The following is a 19,098-nucleotide window of genomic DNA, read 5'->3' on the forward strand; positions in this document are numbered from 1 at the left end:
CCTAGCAACCGGGCCAATTTGGTTACCCCATGTGACTCTACCCTCCCTAGCAACCGGGCCAATTTGGTTACCCCATGTGACTCTACCCTCCCTAGCAACCGGGCCAATTTGGTTACCCCATGTGACTCTACCCTCCCTAGCAACCGGGACAATTTGGTTACCCCATGTGACTCTACCCTCCCTAGCAACCGAGCCAATTTGGTTACCCCATGTGATTCTACCCTCCCTAGCAACCGGGCCAATTTGGTTACCCCATGTGACTCTACCCTCCCTAGCAACCGGGCCAATTTGGTTACCCCATGTGACTCTACCCTCACTAGCAACCGGGACAATTTGGTTACCCCATGTGACTCTACCCTCCCTAGCAACCGAGCCAATTTGGTTACCCCATGTGACTCTACCCTCCCTAGCAACCGAGCCAATTTGGTTACCCCATGTGACTCTACCCTCCCTAGCAACCGGGACAATTTGGTTGTCTAGGAGACCTGACTGGAGTCACTCAGCACGCTCATAAAATGAGTCATGCGCTTTAGTAGAAGTGTTTAGATGTCATAAGATATGTGTGTGAGGAGCAGGACGAAAAGTAAGTGTTTATGCACTGATAATCTGCTGTTTTACACGTGACTTGTGTGAAAGTGAATAAACGTTTTTGTTGTTGTCGCACCTCTAGTGTACATTTAAAGAAAACGGTAGGAAAACTTTGCATATATATAGTGTTGTAACAGTTAAAGGACGGGCAAGGAGGAGGCGGGAACCTGCTGAATTGTCCCTGCTGAACTGTCCCGGCTGATTAGCCCGACTCAGGGCCGACCGTGTATCCTCACGGCCCAGCCCCGCCCTCCTCCTCGTCTCAAGAGTACATGTAGTACATAGATTACTCACTCATGCTTACCAAAATGTGCAGTATACTAAAAATGGCACACTTTGCAGAATACATAATGTACAGTATGCAGTATTCCAGTATCTTGACCCCTAATGACCCTGTGTGCTCGGTGACCTTATCACCATGGGACTGTTGCCATGGCAGCATAGATTAACCCCCGTTTCTCTGAGCTGCGATTGAATGAGATGGCTCGTATGACAGATGTACCGCCGATGTACTTCACTGCAGGGGCCGATCTAGACATCTACTATACACGTCAACAAAATCTGAATGTTCCTAAACTTCAGATATAGAACTGTCAATCTGGATTAAACATCTCCACCTTTGTTAAGAGTAAATGGATGACTGGGTCTCCGGCTCCCCTTTATCTCTCTCTCCTGCTGATTAGGTGACTCAGTGCCAGCCGTACACCCTCACAGCCCGGCCACGCCCTCCTCCTGGTTACACTCCTGCACCCCATCTCTGGAGGGGAGACGCTGACCTTCCGGCCGTTCCCGAGAGACGAAGAGACGAGGGAGAGAGGAGAAACAAAGAGAGAGATAGAGACAAACTAGCTCGCCGGTCCCGAACACACGGACAGTGCTCAGCTGCTCTGCCCCCTGGCAGATGGCAGTGGCTCCTCCGCCTCCTGGCAGACAGCAGCGGGTCCTCCATCCCCTGGCAGTCGGCAACGGCTCATCTGCCCTCTGGCGGACAGCAGAGGCTCCTCTGTCCCTTGGCGACTGACCTTCCGATATTGTTAGCTTATTTTTGACTTTCGATCCCTTTTTCTGGGTACCTTGGAAGAGACGAGGGGAGGGAGAGAGAAGAGAGAGAAAAAATAGCTCGCCGGTCCCGAACACACTGTCAACTAGTCCTCAGCCGCTCTGACCCCGGCAGACGGCAGCGCTACCTTCGTGACTCAGCAAATGGCAGCGTCTCTCTCTCTCTCTCTCTCTCTCACTGGCATGTCCGGCTCCCCTTTATCTCTCTCTCCCGCTGATTAGGTGACTAAGCGCCGGCCGTGCACCCTCCTCCGCCGGGACTTCAGGAGGGCGTGCTTTAAGCCTAGTCTGCCGGCAGGTCATCCCCATCCACCTGGACGAGGGAGGGGACAAGGGGAGGGAAACAAGGTTCTCGGCGACTCGTGGGGACACTCCTCCGCCCCTGGCAGCGGCCCTACCGCTCCAGACGGTCGGGGAGACAGTTCCCTCCTCCCCTTGCGGACGGCGGTCTTCCTTCGACCCCTCCGCGTTTCTGTGGGATGGCAGGGGTCTCCTCCGCCCCTGGCAGTGGCTCCATCGCTCCAGGCGGTCGGGGAGTCCAGTCCCCACTCGCCTCACGGACGGCGGTCGTTCACCGCATCCGAGCAGTCAGTCTACTCCCTCCCTCCCCGGTGGGATAAATAGCTACTAACTATTTGGTTAAATAAGTGGTATTTTTCGCAAAGAAATGTGATAAATGCCGGTGTCCTGATCACCCTGTTGGGCTTCTTGTTTTTTGCGAAAACAACCGTCTGACTGAACATTGTCCCTTACTTATATTTGGCTAGTTATGTCTCCTAATCTGTGCTTAAGTGTTCATGTGTCTAGTAATTATGATCATTGTAACATAATGACATCATAATGAGTGTACCTCCTTTGTGCAAATCATAGATTCTTTTAAAAAGAGTTGAGAAAGCTCAAGTATGATTTGGTCAGTGTGATTTGATTTGCTGCATCCTGACCCTTTTTCTCTTTCTCAGCTGTGCAGCACTAATGCAATTTGCAGATGAGACCAATCACAGACAACGGAATGCTGCAGCAGCCAATCAGAAAGCAGGCAACTCAATCGCAGCCAATCAGAGCGCTGGAATTCTGGAGGTATGACCGGGCCAACAGCTGGTTTGCATTAGAGTCTCACATGGGAAAACAAAAGACTGAGAGAAAGAGAGAGATGCCTTCAAGCCGTGCACTCTTACATAACACGTATACTCGAACAGTCACGCAGACATGAAGCTGCGTAAAGCCAGTCCAGTCTGTAGTAGCCTGAAATTCACAGATGTACTATTAAAGCTCAAAAGAAAACTTCAAAATCTGCTCGAGTTCTCAAGGGATACAACCGTCTTGAAATCTGAGTAATGTTTAAATAATAAGCAGCTGCAATTGAACTTTGAATGAAGTGAAATCTCATTGGTTATGATTATCAAATCATGTCATGTGACAACAATAATTTCAAACATAATGCTGTTTGAAACCTTCATGATGACATAATGCATGTTTAAACTTCTAATCCTATTAGCACTATTTCCGATGTAATAAGATTGAGTTCCTTTATCTGAACAGTTTGCTTGGTGACTTTTCCACCACTTCCCATCTGAACACAGAGAAAACTTGACCATTTTGCATTCGCACGAGTAACATGAACCCGCGAGTATTCCCGCTTCTCTTCCGGAAAAGGACAGGAGGAGGGGCTTGACTTGGTTCATAGTAAAGTACGACCAATAGCTGGAATCAAGTAGTCGCGCATATTTACCGAACTTACCAGGTAATGCGACTTCCTCGTTCACTTTCCTCCAAGCGATGTCTTTATTCGTCCGGTCTCTGTACATGTATGACGTTGTGTCGTACAATTCCGGGTGCCCACACACCGCTACAACCATGTTTTCATCCATTTTTCCAGATTTCTTCTGCTACTACGTCAGTACGTCAGTGACATCCGGACAATCTCAATGCTGATAGGCTTTCGCGACAACGCATCATGCATATTTTTCGACCGAGATGAAAAATTTAAACTTGCGCGAATACGCGAAGGCAGCGATTTCGCATGTTCAAGTCGCGTCATTTGCTTCATTCGTGAAGCCCCGTGTGAATTCGCGAATGAAGCGCGTGACTTTGCGAATGAAACGATTTCGCGTGTTCAAGTCGCGTCATTTGCTTAATTCGTGAAGCCCCTCGTGAATTCGCGAATTAAACGATTTCACGTGTTCAAGTCGCGTCATTTGCTTAATTTGTGACGCCCCGCGTGATTTTGCGAATGAAACGATTTCACGTGTTCAAGTCGCGTCTTTTGCTTCATTTGTGCCGCAACGCGTGAATTCGCGAATGAAGCGATTTTGCGTGATCAAGTCGCGTCATTTGCTCCATTCGAGCCGCCCCGCGTGAATTTGCAAATTAAGCGATTTCGCGTGTCCAAGTTGCGCCATTTGCTTAATTCGTGACGCCCCGTGTGAATTCGCGAATGAGACGATTTTACGTGTTCAAGTCGCGTCATTTGCTTCATTCGTGCCGCCCCGCGTGAATTTGCGAATGAAACGATTTCACGCGTTCAAGTCGCGTCATTTGCTTAATTCGCGCCGCCCCGCGTGAATTTGCGAATGAAACGATTTCACGTGTTCAAGTCGCGTCATTTGCTTCATTCGTGCCGCCCCGTGTGAATTTGCAAATTAAGCGATTTCGCGTGTCCAAGTTGCGCCAGTTGCTTAATTCGTGACGCCCCGCGTGAATTCGCGAATGAAACTATTTTACGTGTTCAAGTCGAGTCATTTGCTTCATTCGTGCCGCCCCGTGTGAATTTGCGAATGAAACGATTTTACGTGTTCAAGTCGCGTCATTTGCTTCATTCGTGCCGCACCGCGTGAATTCGCGAATGAAGCGATTTAGCGTGTTCAAGTCGCGTCATTTGCTTCATTCGTGCCGCACCGCGTGAATTCGCGAATGAAGCGATTTAGCGTGTTCAAGTCGCGTCATTTGCTACATTCGTGCCGCACTGCGTGAATTTGCGAATGAAGCGATTTAGCGTGTTCAAGTCGCGTCGTTTGCTACATTCGTGCCGCACTGCGTGAATTTGCGAATGAAGCGATTTCGCGTGTTCAAGTTGCGCCATTTGCTTCATTCGTGCCGCCCCGCGTGAATTCGCGAATGAAGCGATTTCGCGTGTCCAAGTTGCGCCATTTGCTTCATTCGTGCCGCACCGCGTGAATTCGCGAATGAAGCGATTTCGCGTGTTCAAGTTGCGCCATTTGCTTCATTCGTGCCGCCTTGTGTGAATTCGCGAATGAAGCGATTTCGCGTGTTCAAGTCGCGCCATTTGCCACCCTGCGTGAATTTGCAAATGAAACGATTTCACGTGTCCAAGTTGCGCCATTTGCTTCATTCGTGCCGCCTTGTGTGAATTCGCGAATGAAGCGATTTCGTGTGTTCAAGTCACGTCTTTTGCTTCATTTGTGCCCCCCTGCATGAATTCACCAAAACCAAACCCAGTTCAGTTAAAGTGAACCAGAAAGGAAACCAGCTACAAATGACCTCATTGCTTTAAATGGACTTAATAGAGGACCCAGTTTCTTTTTTTGGTCCTTTTAGCATTTACGTGTTCTCAGAACAGACCCACAATGCAACACACGCACACACACACACAAATTAACTGGTGACACAATAATATACATTTTATAATAATAACATACATGACACATTCTCATATTTCCTTCATGTTTCAGATTATAGAAGTATACGTTTTTACAGTAGTGAAGTTATATAAATGTGCTTATTTGCATATGCAAATGACTGGTCAAGAAATATATATGGAAATAAGATCTGACAAACATAAAATCTTTTTATTGTTTTTACCTTAATAAAATAAATAAAAATGACACCTGTACTGTTTTCGGTCAAAAATGACCGTGAACTACAAAGTAAGCAGCCCTTCTTTAAAAGAATAGAAGGGTTAATATATAGTTGCCAATTACTCAAAATTAACAGTAAACTAAAATCATGTTAACACACATTGTTTACGTCTTGTGTCTGTACTTTTGAAACAGTATTTTATCGTTTATGGAATTGGCCCCATTGACTTCCATTGTAAGTGTCTCACTGGAACACAGATGAGTATGTGTGTGTGAAATACACATCCCACTCACGATACAGATTCATAAAGTCACACTGAGTTTTGCAAACTCCCACGCTACATAATGAGCATAAATATATACGCAGTATGGATGGAGAAGTGCTGCCCGCCCCCTCTCATGAAGGAAAAACACTTTCACAATCCCGAGTCAAATCATAGAGACTCATTTCACTTGAGCCACTACCCACCTAACAACCACACAGAAGACCCTAGCAACCACTCAGAGAAGTGTTAAAGGTATAGTTATAGTCGTGTAAACCGCTGACAGAGAGAGCCAATGACGGCAGAGCTGCATGTAAGGTGCTAGTCTGCCATTGGGTGCAACTTGGGGTTCAGTGTCTTGCCCAAGGACACTTCAGCATGTTGAGTCATGTGGGCCGGGAATCGAACCGCCAACCCTGAGATTAGCGGCCGACCCGCTCTAACACCTGAGCCACAGCCGCCCTAATAATAATCTCTATTATTCTAGGTGAGCCTGGGTCTAATTTGGGTGGGAGGGTTTTCCACAGGTAACGTAACTTGCTTTAGCAATGCGTTGCTTGAATTAACACATTTTGCTCAACGTAACAGCCAGTCATGCTCTAGTGAGATGAGTTACATAAATGCTGGATGTGTAGTTTAAGTGCTAAGAAACGGAGATGGGTTTTGGGTATATCAGCGAGTATTGACGCTGGCTATCACACCTGGAGTCGCGAGTTCGAATCCAGGGCATGCTGAGTGACTCCAGCCAGGTCTCCTAAGCAACCAAATTGGCCCAGTTGCTAGGGAGGGTAGAGTCACATGAGGTAACCAAATTGCCCCGGTTGCTAGAGGGGGAGTCACATGGGGTAACCAAATTGGCCCGGTTGCTAGGGAGGGTAGAGTCACATGGGGTAACCAAATTGGCCTATTTGCTAGGGAGGGTAGAGTCACATGGGGTAACCAAATTAGCCCGGTTGCTAGGGACGGTAGAGTCACATGGGGTAAACCATATTGGCCCGGTTGCTAGGGACGGTAGAGTCACATGGGGTAACCAAATTGGCCTGTTTGCTAGGGGGGGTAGAGTCACATGGGGTAACCAAATTGGCCCGGTTGCTAGGGATGGTAGAGTCACATGGGGTAACCTCCTCGTGGTTGCTATAATGTGGTTCTCGCTCTCGGTGGGGCGTGTGGTGAGTTGGGCGTGGATGCCTCGGAGAATAGCGTGAAGCCTTCAGCCTTGCGGGCGGCTATGGTTCAGGTGGTAGAGCGGGTCGGCCACTAATCTCAGGGTTGGCGGTTCGATTCCTGGCCCACATGACACCTCATGCCGAAGTGTCCTTGGGCAAGACACTGAACCCCAAGTTGCTCCCAATGGCAGGCTAGCACCTTACATGCAGCTCTGCCATCATTGGTGTGTGAATGAATGAATGAGACGCAGTGTAAAGCGCTTTGAATACCGCTAAGGTTAAAGCTATGATGCTATTGTTCTTGCAAACTCGCATTCATCTCTGGCTACATTCTGGTATGGAAAACCAACTTTTCACCATCCAGTTCCCAATTGTACAATTCCCAATTGTTTATCTGACATGGAAATATGTCACTGCAGAAGCCGAATGTGCTGTGAATGCAGTTTCACGTTTACTTTAACAACAGAATGTTAGAGCAAATGTAGTCTTGCTCCCTCATACTAGTGACCTCAAAGCCATTTCCTGTTCATCCGAAAATAGCTACACCTGCAGACAGTGAAATATCTCATCTGCACAGTGTTCACATTGAGAATAGATGGATGCACAGTGAGTCACGGCGCTCATTTGAATAAATCCATCAATCAGGCATGACTGCACCGCAGTGAATGCAGCAATCACATGACTGGACCATTAAACTCCAACTGTGGAGATGCCATTTTGGATCTGCAATGAATGGAGACATTTCTGGGTAAACGCTGGAGGGTGTGATGCCCTGAGCGGTGCCAATGGGCACAGTATGCCAATCTGGCCTTCAGGCCAAGAGGGGTCGATCCCAGATGGCAAGAGAATGTAGATGCCTGCTAGGTTGACGCAAATGGCTGTAGGTGTGAACGCCCCTGTTTTAGACCAGTGCTGTTATCTCGAGTTATACTGAACCATAATAAGGGAATTGATTTGTAGCCGGTGCTGAATTGTTTCACTTGTAGCATAATGAAACGTCTCCATTTCCCAAAGCCTGCTCTTATTTAAGGCTTCCTGGAGGAGCGTATATCCTCACAATGGCTTGTGTTCCAGATAAAAGATAGGTCATTACACGCGTCCCAATGCCAATTAATTCTCCCGTGTAGCCTGGAAATCACTTTTGATGCCTGCGGCAGGGTTTCCCGTCCAATCAGTGATGATTATACTACAAATAATCAATGACAGATATTTTACATCTACATTTTAGTATAGCAATATTGAGTTAAACGCTGCAGATCGTCCCAACATTTTGACACGGTTATATCAATTAAGATGCTTTCTAATTCACTTTTAATGCTTGCAGTTTTCAGCATCAGTGGGTGTATGCACGCTACCTGTGGGTGTATGCACGCTATCTGTGGGTGTATGAGCGCTAACTGTGGGTGTATGCACGCTATCTGTGGGTGTATGAGCACTAACTGTGGGTGTATGAGCGCTAACTGTGGGTGTATGAGCTAACTGTGGGTGTATGAGCGCTAACTGTGGGTGTATGCACGCTATCTGTGGGTGTATGAGCACTAACTGTGGGTGTATGAGCACTAACTGTGGGTGTATGCACGCTATCTGTGGGTGTATGCACGCTACCTGTGGGTGTATGAGCGCTACCTGTGGGTGTATGCACGCTATCTGTGGGTGTATGAGCACTAACTGTGGGTGTATGAGCGCTAACTGTGGGTGTATGAGCGCTAACTGTGGGTGTATGAGCGATAACTGTGGGTGTATGCATGCTACCTGTGGGTGTATGGGCGCTAACTGTGGGTGTATGCACGCTACCTGTGGGTGTATGAGCGCTAACTGTGGGTGTATGAGCGCTAACTGTGGGTGTATGAGCGCTAACTGTGGGTGTATGCATGCTACTTGTGGGTGTATGCACGCTACCTGTGGGTGTATGAGCGCTAACTGTGGGTGTATGAGCGCTAACTGTGGGTGTATGCATGCTACCTGTGGGTGTATGCACGCTACCTGTGGGTGTATGAGCGCTAACTGTGGGTGTATGCACGCTACCTGTGGGTGTATGCGCGCTACCTGTGGGTGTATGAGCGCAATCTGTGGGTGTATGCGCACTACCTGTGGGTGTATGCACGCTACCTGTGGGTGTATGAGCGCTAACTGTGGGTGTATGCGCGCTAACTGTGGGTGTATGAGCGCTAACTGTGGGTGTATGCACGCTACCTGTGGGTGTATGAGCGCTAACTGTGGGTGTATGCATGCTACATGTGGGTGTATGCGCACAATCTGTGGGTGTATGCGCGCTAACTGTGGGTGTATGCGCGCTACCTGTGGGTGTATGCGCGCTACCTGTGGGTGTATGCGCGCTACCTGTGGGTGTATGAGCGCTAACTGTGGGTGTATGAGCGCTAACTGTGGGTGTATGCACGCTACCTGTGGGTGTATGAGCGCTAACTGTGGGTGTATGAGCGCTAACTGTGGGTGTATGCACGCTACCTGTGGGTGTATGAGCGCTAACTGTGGGTGTATGCATGCTACATGTGGGTGTATGCGCACAATCTGTGGGTGTATGCGCGCTAACTGTGGGTGTATGCGCGCTACCTGTGGGTGTATGCGCGCTACCTGTGGGTGTATGCGCGCTACCTGTGGGTGTATGAGCGCAATCTGTGGGTGTATGCGAGCTACCTGTGGGTGTATGCGCGCTACCTGTGGGTGTATGAGCGCAATCTGTGGGTGTATGCGCGCTACCTGTGGGTGTATGCACGCTACCTGTGGGTGTATGAGCGCAATCTGTGGGTGTATGCGCGCTACCTGTGGGTGTATGCACGCTAACTGTGGGTGTATGCACGCTACCTGTGGGTGTATGAGTGCAATCTGTGGGTGTATGCGCGCTACCTGTGGGTGTATGAGTGCAATCTGTGGGTGTATGCACTCTAACTCTTTTGATTCACTAAAAAGAATCAGTTCGTGAGAGTCATTTGATTGTGTTTTGGAATACATGCACGGGATGTTGTTGTGTTCCTCCCACGAGGACAAACTCAACAGAGGTGTTTCCTTGCCATTCATTTGCAGTATATGGTCATTTCATCTCACCGAAATTCAATTCAGAAAATATTATATAAAATGATGGCAATATTCTGTTTACACAAGCCACAGTTTACTTCCACTGCACATAATGGTTGCCTCAGCCAAAACAGGTTTTAGACACACCTGTGAAGTCAAAACTGATACTCCAGTGCAGCTTTTTAGACCTTTTTGTTACTTGAAAGTAAGCTGTATGTACCTCAAACATCATGAGGGTGAGTAAATGATGACAGAATTCTCAATTCTCACTTTTACCTAAAAACAAGACAGTAAAAGCACAACATGAGGTGACTAGAACTACTACAACACGTGTTTGGCGCTCATCTCTGCTGTCGTATTGAATCAGCACCTGTCTGTAAGCGAGATGACAAAGGAATCCACAACAACGTCGGGAGTGTAAGCGGACACCACGGTCGCCTCTGGGGACTCATGTACAGTCGCAATAACCACACCATGATCCGAATGCATTATTCTCCATCCGCCAAAGAAACAAAACCAACAAAACAGACCACACTGTGTCACGGGAAGTCCCTGCCAGACCGGATGGTGCTTAATAATGGATAAATGTGACATAAGAGCTAGGCTGAGCTTCAACAATCTCAGAGACTGTTCAAATAATGGAGAAAGACTGCTTTATTGTCATCATAGTGCTGTACAAGCAAAGCCATTTATTGATTCAGAAATAAGAAGATATTATGCAGAGACAGGCAACTTTTAGTTAGTTTGCACTGCTACTAACTTGTAATAGTAGCTCAGCGGTTTTCAAGAAAGCGTAGCATCTCCAATAATAAACAACTTTTCTGACTAGTGGTCAAATGGGCTAGTCAAAAGTGGATATTTATAGTAAAAAAAATTACATTTGCATTCTTCGCGCATATCGCCACCTACTGGTCTGGGCTAGTCAAAGGTGGATATTTATAGTAGAAAATGACATTAGCATTCTTCGTGCATATCGCCACCTACTGGTCTGGGCTAGTCAAAGGTGGATATTTATAGTAAAAAAAATTACATTTGCATTCTTCGCGCATATCGCCACCTACTGGTCTGGGCTAGTCAAAAGTGGATATTTATAGTAAAAAAAATTACATTTGCATTCTTCGCGCATATCGCCACCTACTGGTCTGGGCTAGTCAAAGGTGGATATTTATAGTAAAAAATGACATTAGCATTCTTCGTGCATATCGCCACCTACTGGTCTGGGCTAGTCAAAGGTGGATATTTATAGTAAAAAAAATTACATTTGCATTCTTCGCGCATATCGCCACCTACTGGTCTGGGCTAGTCAAAGGTGGATATTTATAGTAAAAAAATTACATTAGCATTCTTCGTGCATATCGCCACCTACTGGTCTGGGCTAGTCAAAGGTGGATATTTATAGTAAAAAATTACATTAGCATTCTTCGTGCATATCGCCAACTACTGGTCTGGGCTAGTCAAAGGTGGATATTTATTGTAAAAAATATGACATTCGCATTCTTTGTGCATATCGCCACCTACTGGTCTGGGCTAGTCAAAGGTGGATATTTATAGTAAAAAATGACATTAGCATTCTTCGTGCATATCGCCACCTACTGGTCTGGGCTAGTCAAAGGTGGATATTTATAGTAAAAAAAAATGCCATTAGCATTCTTCGTGCATATCGCCACCTACTGGTCTGGGCTAGTCAAAGGTGGATATTTATAGTAAAAAAAATTACATTTTCATTCTTCAGTGCATATCGCCACCTACTGGTCTGGGCTAGTCAAAGGTGGATATTTATAGTAAAAAAAATTACATTTGCATTCTTCGTGCATATCGCCACCTACTGGTCTGGGCTAGTCAAAAGTGGATATTTATAGTAAAAAAAATGACATTAGCATTCTTCGTGCATATCGCCACCTACTGGTCTGGGCTAGTCAAAGGTGGATATTTATAGTAAAAAAAAATGCCATTAGCATTCTTCGTGCATATCGCCACCTACTGGTCTGGGCTAGTCAAAGGTGGATATTTATAGTAAAAAAAATTACATTTGCATTCTTCGTGCATATCGCCACCTACTGGTCTGGGCTAGTCAAAGGTGGATATTTATAGTAAAAAAAATTACATTAGCATTCTTCGTGCATATCGCCACCTACTGGTCTGGGCTAGTCAAAGGTGGATATTTATAGTAAAAAAAATTACATTTGCATTCTTCGCGCATATCGCCACCTACTGGTCTGGGCTAGTCAAAGGTGGATATTTATAGTAAAAAAAATTACATTTGCATTCTTCGCGCATATCGCCACCTACTGGTCTGGGCTAGTCAAAGTTGGATATTTATAGTAAAAAATGACATTAGCATTCTTCGTGCATATCGCCACCTACTGGTCTGTGCTAGTCAAAGGTGGATATTTATAGTAAAAAATGACATTAGCATTCTTCGTGCATATCGCCACCTACTGGTCTGGGCTAGTCAAAGGTGGATATTTATAGTAAAAAAATTACATTTGCATTCTTCGCGCATATCGCCACCTACTGGTCTTGGCTAGTCAAAGGTGGATATTTATAGTAAAAAAAATGACATTTGCATTCTTCGCGCATATCGCCACCTACTGGTCTGGGCTAGTCAAAGGTGGATATTTATTGTAAAAAATATGACATTCGCATTCTTTGTGCATATCGCCACCTACTGGTCTGGGCTAGTCAAAGGTGGATATTTATAGTAAAAAATGCCATTAGCATTCTTCGTGCATATCGCCACCTACTGGTCTGGGCTAGTCAAAGGTGGATATTTATAGTAAAAAAAAATGCCATTAGCATTCTTCGTGCATATCGCCACCTACTGGTCTGGGCTAGTCAAAGGTGGATATTTATAGTAAAAAATGACATTCGCATTTTTCGCGCATATCGCCACCTACTGGTCTGGGCTAGTCAAAGGTGGATATTTATAGTAAAAAAAAATATAATTAGCATTCTTCGTGCATATCGCCACCTACTGGTCTGGGCTAGTCAAAGGTGGATATTTATAGTAAAAAATGACATTCGCATTTTTCGCGCATATCGCCACCTACTGGTCTGGGCTAGTCAAAGGTGGATATTTATAGTAAAAAATGACATTCGCATTTTTCGCGCATATCGCCACCTACTGGTCTGGGCTAGTCAAAGGTGGATATTTATAGTAAAAAATGACATTCGCATTTTTTGCGCATATCGCCACCTACTGGTCTGGGCTAGTCAAAGGTGGATATTTATAGTAAAAAATGACATTCGCATTTTTCGCGCATATCGCCACCTACTGGTCTGGGCTAGTCAAAGGTGGATATTTATAGTAAAAAAAATGACATTCGCATTCTTCGTGCATATCGCCACCTACTGGTCTGGGCTAGTCAAAAGTGGATATTTATAGTAAAAAAAAATATAATTAGCATTTTTCGTGCATATCGCCACCTACTGGTCTGGGCTAGTCAAAGGTGGATATTTATAGTAAAAGAAAATGACATTCGCATTCTTCATGCATATCGCCACCTACTGGTCTGGGCTAGTCAAAAGTGGATATTTATAGTAAAAAACAATATAATTAGCATTCTTCGTGCATATCGCCACCTACTGGTCTGGGCTAGTCAAAGGTGGATATTTATAGTAAAAAAAATTACATTAGCATTCTTCGTGCATATCGCCACCTACTGGTCTGGGCTAGTCAAAGGAGGATATTTATAGTTAAAAATGACATTCGCATTCTTCGCGCATACCACCACCTACTGGTCTGGGCTAGTCAAAGGTGGATATTTATAGTACAAAATGACATTCGCATTTTTCGCGCATATCGCCACCTACTGGTCTGGGCTAGTCAAAGGTGGATATTTATAGTAAAAAAAATGCCATTAGCATTCTTCGTGCATATCGCCACCTACTGGTCTGGGCTAGTCAAAGGTGGATATTTATAGTAAAAAAAAATGCCATTAGCATTCTTCTTGCATATCGCCACCTACTGGTCTGGGCTAGTCAAAGGAGGATATTTATAGTTAAAAATGACATTCGCATTCTTCGCGCATACCGCCACCTACTGGTCTGGGCTAGTCAAAGGTGGATATTTATAGTAAAAAAATATATAATTAGCATTCTTCGTGCATATCGCCACCTACTGGTCTGGGCTAGTCAAAGGTGGATATTTATAGTAAAAAAAATGCCATTAGCATTCTTCGTGCATATCGCCACCTACTGGTCTGGGCTAGTCAAAGGTGGATATTTATAGTAAAAAAATGCCATTAGCATTCTTTCGTGCATATCGCCACCTACTGGTCTGGGCTAGTCAAAGTGTGGATATTTATAGTAAAAAAATGCCATTAGCATTCTTCGTGCATATCGCCACCTACTGGTCTGGGCTAGTCAAAGGTGGATATTTATAGTAAAAAAAATTACATTAGCATTCTTCGTGCATATCGCCACCTACTGGTCTGGGCTAGTTAAAAGTGGATATTTATAGTAGAAAATGACATTAGCATTCTTCGTGCATATCGCCACCTACTGGTCTGGGCTAGTCAAAGGTGGATATTTATAGAAAAAAAAAATGCCATTAGCATTCTTCGTGCATATCGCCACCTACTGGTCTGGGCTAGTCAAAGGTGGATATTTATAGTAAAAAATTACATTAGCATTCTTCGTGCATATCGCCACCTACTGGTCTGGGCTAGTTAAAAGTGGATATTTATAGTAGAAAATGACATTAGCATTCTTCGTGCATATCGCCACCTACTGGTCTGGGCTAGTCAAAGGTGGATATTTATAGTAAAAAATTACATTAGCATTCTTCGTGCATATCGCCACCTACTGGTCTGGGCTAGTCAAATGTGGATATTTATAGTAGAAAATGACATTAGCATTCTTCGTGCATATCGCCACCTACTGGTCTGGGCTAGTCAAATGTGGATATTTATAGTAGAAAATTACATTAGCATTCTTCAGTGCATATACGCCACCTACTGGTCTGGGCTAGTCAAAGGTGGATATTTATAGTTACAAATATGACATTAGCATTCTTCGCGCATATCGCCACCTACTGGTCTGGGCTAGTCAAATGTGGATATTTATAGTAGAAAATGACATTAGCATTCTTCGTGCATATCGCCACCTACTGGTCTGGGCTAGTCAAATGTGGATATTTATAGTAGAAAATTACATTAGCATTCTTCGCGCATATCACCACCTACTTGTCTGGGCTAGTCAAAGGTGGATATTTATAGTTACAAATATGACATTCGCATTTTTCGCACATATCGCCACCTACTGGTCTGGGCTAGTCAAAGGTGGGTATTTATTACTCAGCACACCCTGGATTCAAACTCGCGACTCCAGGTGTGATAGTCAGCGTCAATACTCGCTGAGCTACCCAGGCCCCCCTAACCCCCCAGTTCTAAGTACACAGTGGCGGCTTTGTGGGCCGCCCAGTCGAACAGAACGCTTGAACAAAGACTCTAGTGTCCGAGGAATCTTTACAGCTGGGATGTACTGCGAGCTTTGGACCCCAGATGAGCATTTTTAATCTCTTAAAGACCACTTTCTGGCCTGCTTTCTATCTCCGTTTGCTTAAATGTACTAGGAATGGGTCAGGATGGTCAACTGGTCAAGTAACAACTGGCTAGGCAAACGACTGCGTGCATCTAGATTTTATTCTGTAGCTTTAATATTTTTAGTGGCGTAATTTTTTAAGCAGATTAATTTAAAGACACAACGTCTTGGAAAGAGTTGTAGCATGCTGAGGGCATACCTAAATTTTTGCAAAAGGTTTTTTCTGTGACGTATCGTGTCAGTTCTCTGGTGAAATGTACACTAGAGGCGCTATAACAACAATGACTTTTATTCACTTTCACACAAATCACCAGTAAATCGGCAGATTATCAGTGCATAAACACTTACGTTTTGCCCTGTTCCTCACACAATGCTATCTAATGACATCTCAACACTTTTACTGCAGTGCATGAGTCATTTTAACATTTGCATTACATCATCAACTACAACCCTGCATCATATATGCCATCATGTGCGGTGCCCATCGACCCTGCATCATATATGCCATCATGTGCGGTGCCCATCGACCCTGCATCATATATGCCATCGTGTGCGGTGCCCATCGACCCTGCATAATATATGCCATCATGTGCAGTGCCCATCGACCCTGCATCATATATACCATCGTGTGCGGTGCCCATCGACCCTGCATCATATATGCCATCATGTGTGGTGCCCATCGACCCTGCATCATATATGCCATCATGTGCGGTGCCCATCGGCCCTGCGTCATATACGCCATCGTGTGCGGTGCCCATCGACCCTGCATCATATACGCCATCGTGTGCGGTGCCCATAGACCCTGCGTCATATATGCCATCGTGTGCGGTGCCCATCGACCCTGCATCATATATGCCATCGCGCGCAGTGCCCATCGACCCTGCATCATATATGCCATCGTGTGCGGTGCCCATCGACCCTGCATCATATATGCCATCGTGCGCAGTGCCCATCGACCCTGCATCATATATGCCATCGTGTGCGGTGCCCATCGACCCTGCATCATATATGCAATCATGCACGGTGCCCATCGACCCTGCGTCATATATGCCATCGTCTGCGGTGCCCATCGACCCTGCATCATATATGCCATCGTGTGCAGTGCCCATCGACCCTGCATCATATATGCCATCATGTGCGATGCCCATCGACAATGCCAGTCAACTTAAGATGTTGTTCAGAGCTCGGGACAAAATTCAGTGGGGAATGCCCGTCTAACATGTTCAAGGAATAAGTCTGATAACAAATGAATATTTTTCACTTAAGTCATCTCAGTGCACGCTTTTTTTGAGCTGATCCACGGTGCGTACAGACGCCACTGATCGATCGCATACAACTGCACGCCCGCATGTTGTTTTTAATGCTACCAAAATGTCATAAAAATGGTTTGTTTCATGAATGAAACTACTTGTTTATTATAAAACAAAAATGTAGAATCTTAGAAACTAAGACATTTTCTCTTTGCCCGGAGCCGCTGATCCAGAGTCAGCTTTTCTCATCCCATTCTCCCAGTTACGGGGAACTGTAACACGGAGCAGTTCGGCTGCATAAGTCACCCTGTGTATCACGTCATGGCCAGTGGAGGACTAGTCTTATAATCCTTCTGCCTAAACGTGTTTACTGATGTTTAAATGCAGTGTGCATGTACACATGAATCAATCGAATTTCACTCACCTGAACATTGACCTCATATTACACAATTTCCCCAGCTTGTATAGCTAATGCGCATGCTCATTAGTGAGTTGATTGACAGGCGATATCTGTATCTAAAAGACGATTGGCTCTTTTACCTATGAGGCGGGACTTCCTTTCTACATCCATTGACTGTTGGGTGCTAGAGCTTCTTTGTTGGGCGTTCCAATTTCTCGAATTCATTTAAATAGAAGTGACTCGTCTCTCTCTGCTGGTCTCTGGCCTCACTCTATAGAACTACAATACCCATAATGCACTACGTACCCTTCCCGAAGTTTGCACACTTTCAATCTTGATTACTTGCAATACAGGGACAGAGAGGTGTACAAAAAGTAACTTAAATAAAACAATATTGTGTTACTTTACTCGTTACTCGAAAAAAGTAATCTGATTACGTAACACACATTACTTTTAACGTGTTACCCGCAACAATGCTCTTGGAATATAACAAAGTACAACGGTATTACCATCAGATACCATCAATGTACCATAGTACCGCCACTGTAATTTGTAACGGAAGCTAGCGTTGATTTCTGAGAGTAATCAGGTAATAACCGTCTTATAAGTCAGATTCAGACATGTGCAACTTCTACAAAGCTTATCTAATGCATGAGCTAGTTTTATATAATATGGCATATTATGCAAAGCTTTAACTATGCCAACTGAATCTTAAATGAAGCAGTAAAATGAACTGGATGTACTTGACCAACTAGGTAGATTGATGATGACCTCAAGCACACACACTCGTGATGTCCGATTCGCCAACGAATCGCTCTTTTGAACCAGTTCTTTTGAACGATTCAATCGAACCGATTCACTAACCGTTCGTAAACCACTCGTCCTTGAGAATAGGCAAGTCAAGTGAGAAGTTTGGGAGTAAAACTGTTAGGTGGGTAACGTGTTAGAAGCATAGGCAACGTAATATTTGACATAAAACAAAATTTGGTGGAATCTATTAAGAAAAAACATAAACTGGAGAAACAGACTCACGCTTAAACACAAAAACACAACCGAATTTATTTAACTTAAACACTGTGAAAACATAAGTATTAAACCAAATGTTTATTTCACAGCAAATAAAATAAATATATAAAAACACGATAAATAACAAGACGAGCGTTGAATCGGTGTATCGTTCTTGGACTCGTTTCTGTGAAACGGACCGTTCGAACGAACCGATTCATTTAAAAGAATCACTCCTCAGATAACTCATTCGGCAGAGAAGAAATCTGATCAAGTTGTGTAAGCATTGTGTAAGCATTAAACAGAATGACACTCAAAAGAATATATTAGTTTGTGATACGTCATTGTTTTGTTTTTAACGCGTCGCGTAAATAACGCGCGTTATGGAGCCGAAAAAGATGCGATGGAGATGCTTTGTGCTTTCAGAAGTCTCGGGTTTCACAAAGCGAGTATTCCGATGTCTGCCCTTCCCCCTGCATCCACAAAACTGCACTCAAATGTCCACTTTTGCACCACTAGTTGATGCATTATGTGCATTTGCTGGTAACAAGATCAAGTCGATTTTTGTCTCTCCGGAACAACATGAAGGAACGTAAATATTCCTGCAGAATATTTGAAATCCCAGTACTAATGTAGAGTGCACACTGTTTAGGAAAGCATGCAAACTGCATTGCGTTGTGGTGTGATAGTTTGCCTTGTATTTCCAATACAGATGTGACAACCCTTCCACCTGAATGCATCAATCTCATGAACATCATGTGACCCCAGGGCAGTAAAAGTATGTAGTCTTTTTCATGTCTTCAGTGTATATCAATATATGTTCCCTAAAATATTTAATAGTCACATCAACTGCATGCAGGATGCTTTAGGCTGCATTATGCAAGTTATTTCCCATGCATGCATAATGCTACCCACACCTGTCATCTCAGTGGCAGGGCAGGCAGTGTAGGCTTGCATGGGCAATACATCAACCAA

General features: G+C 44.8%; 1 protein-coding gene across 1 annotated transcript in view; it reads right to left on the reverse strand.

Annotated features, from left to right (window-relative positions):
* The window catches only part of LOC127623603 (actin-binding protein WASF1-like), a 41,758-nt gene that overhangs the window by 22,288 nt on the left and 372 nt on the right, over nt 1-19,098 (reverse strand). The window lies entirely within an intron of this gene.

The sequence above is a fragment of the Xyrauchen texanus genome, chromosome 30 (assembly GCF_025860055.1).
Source record: "Xyrauchen texanus isolate HMW12.3.18 chromosome 30, RBS_HiC_50CHRs, whole genome shotgun sequence".
NCBI classification, from domain to species: domain Eukaryota; kingdom Metazoa; phylum Chordata; class Actinopteri; order Cypriniformes; family Catostomidae; genus Xyrauchen; species Xyrauchen texanus.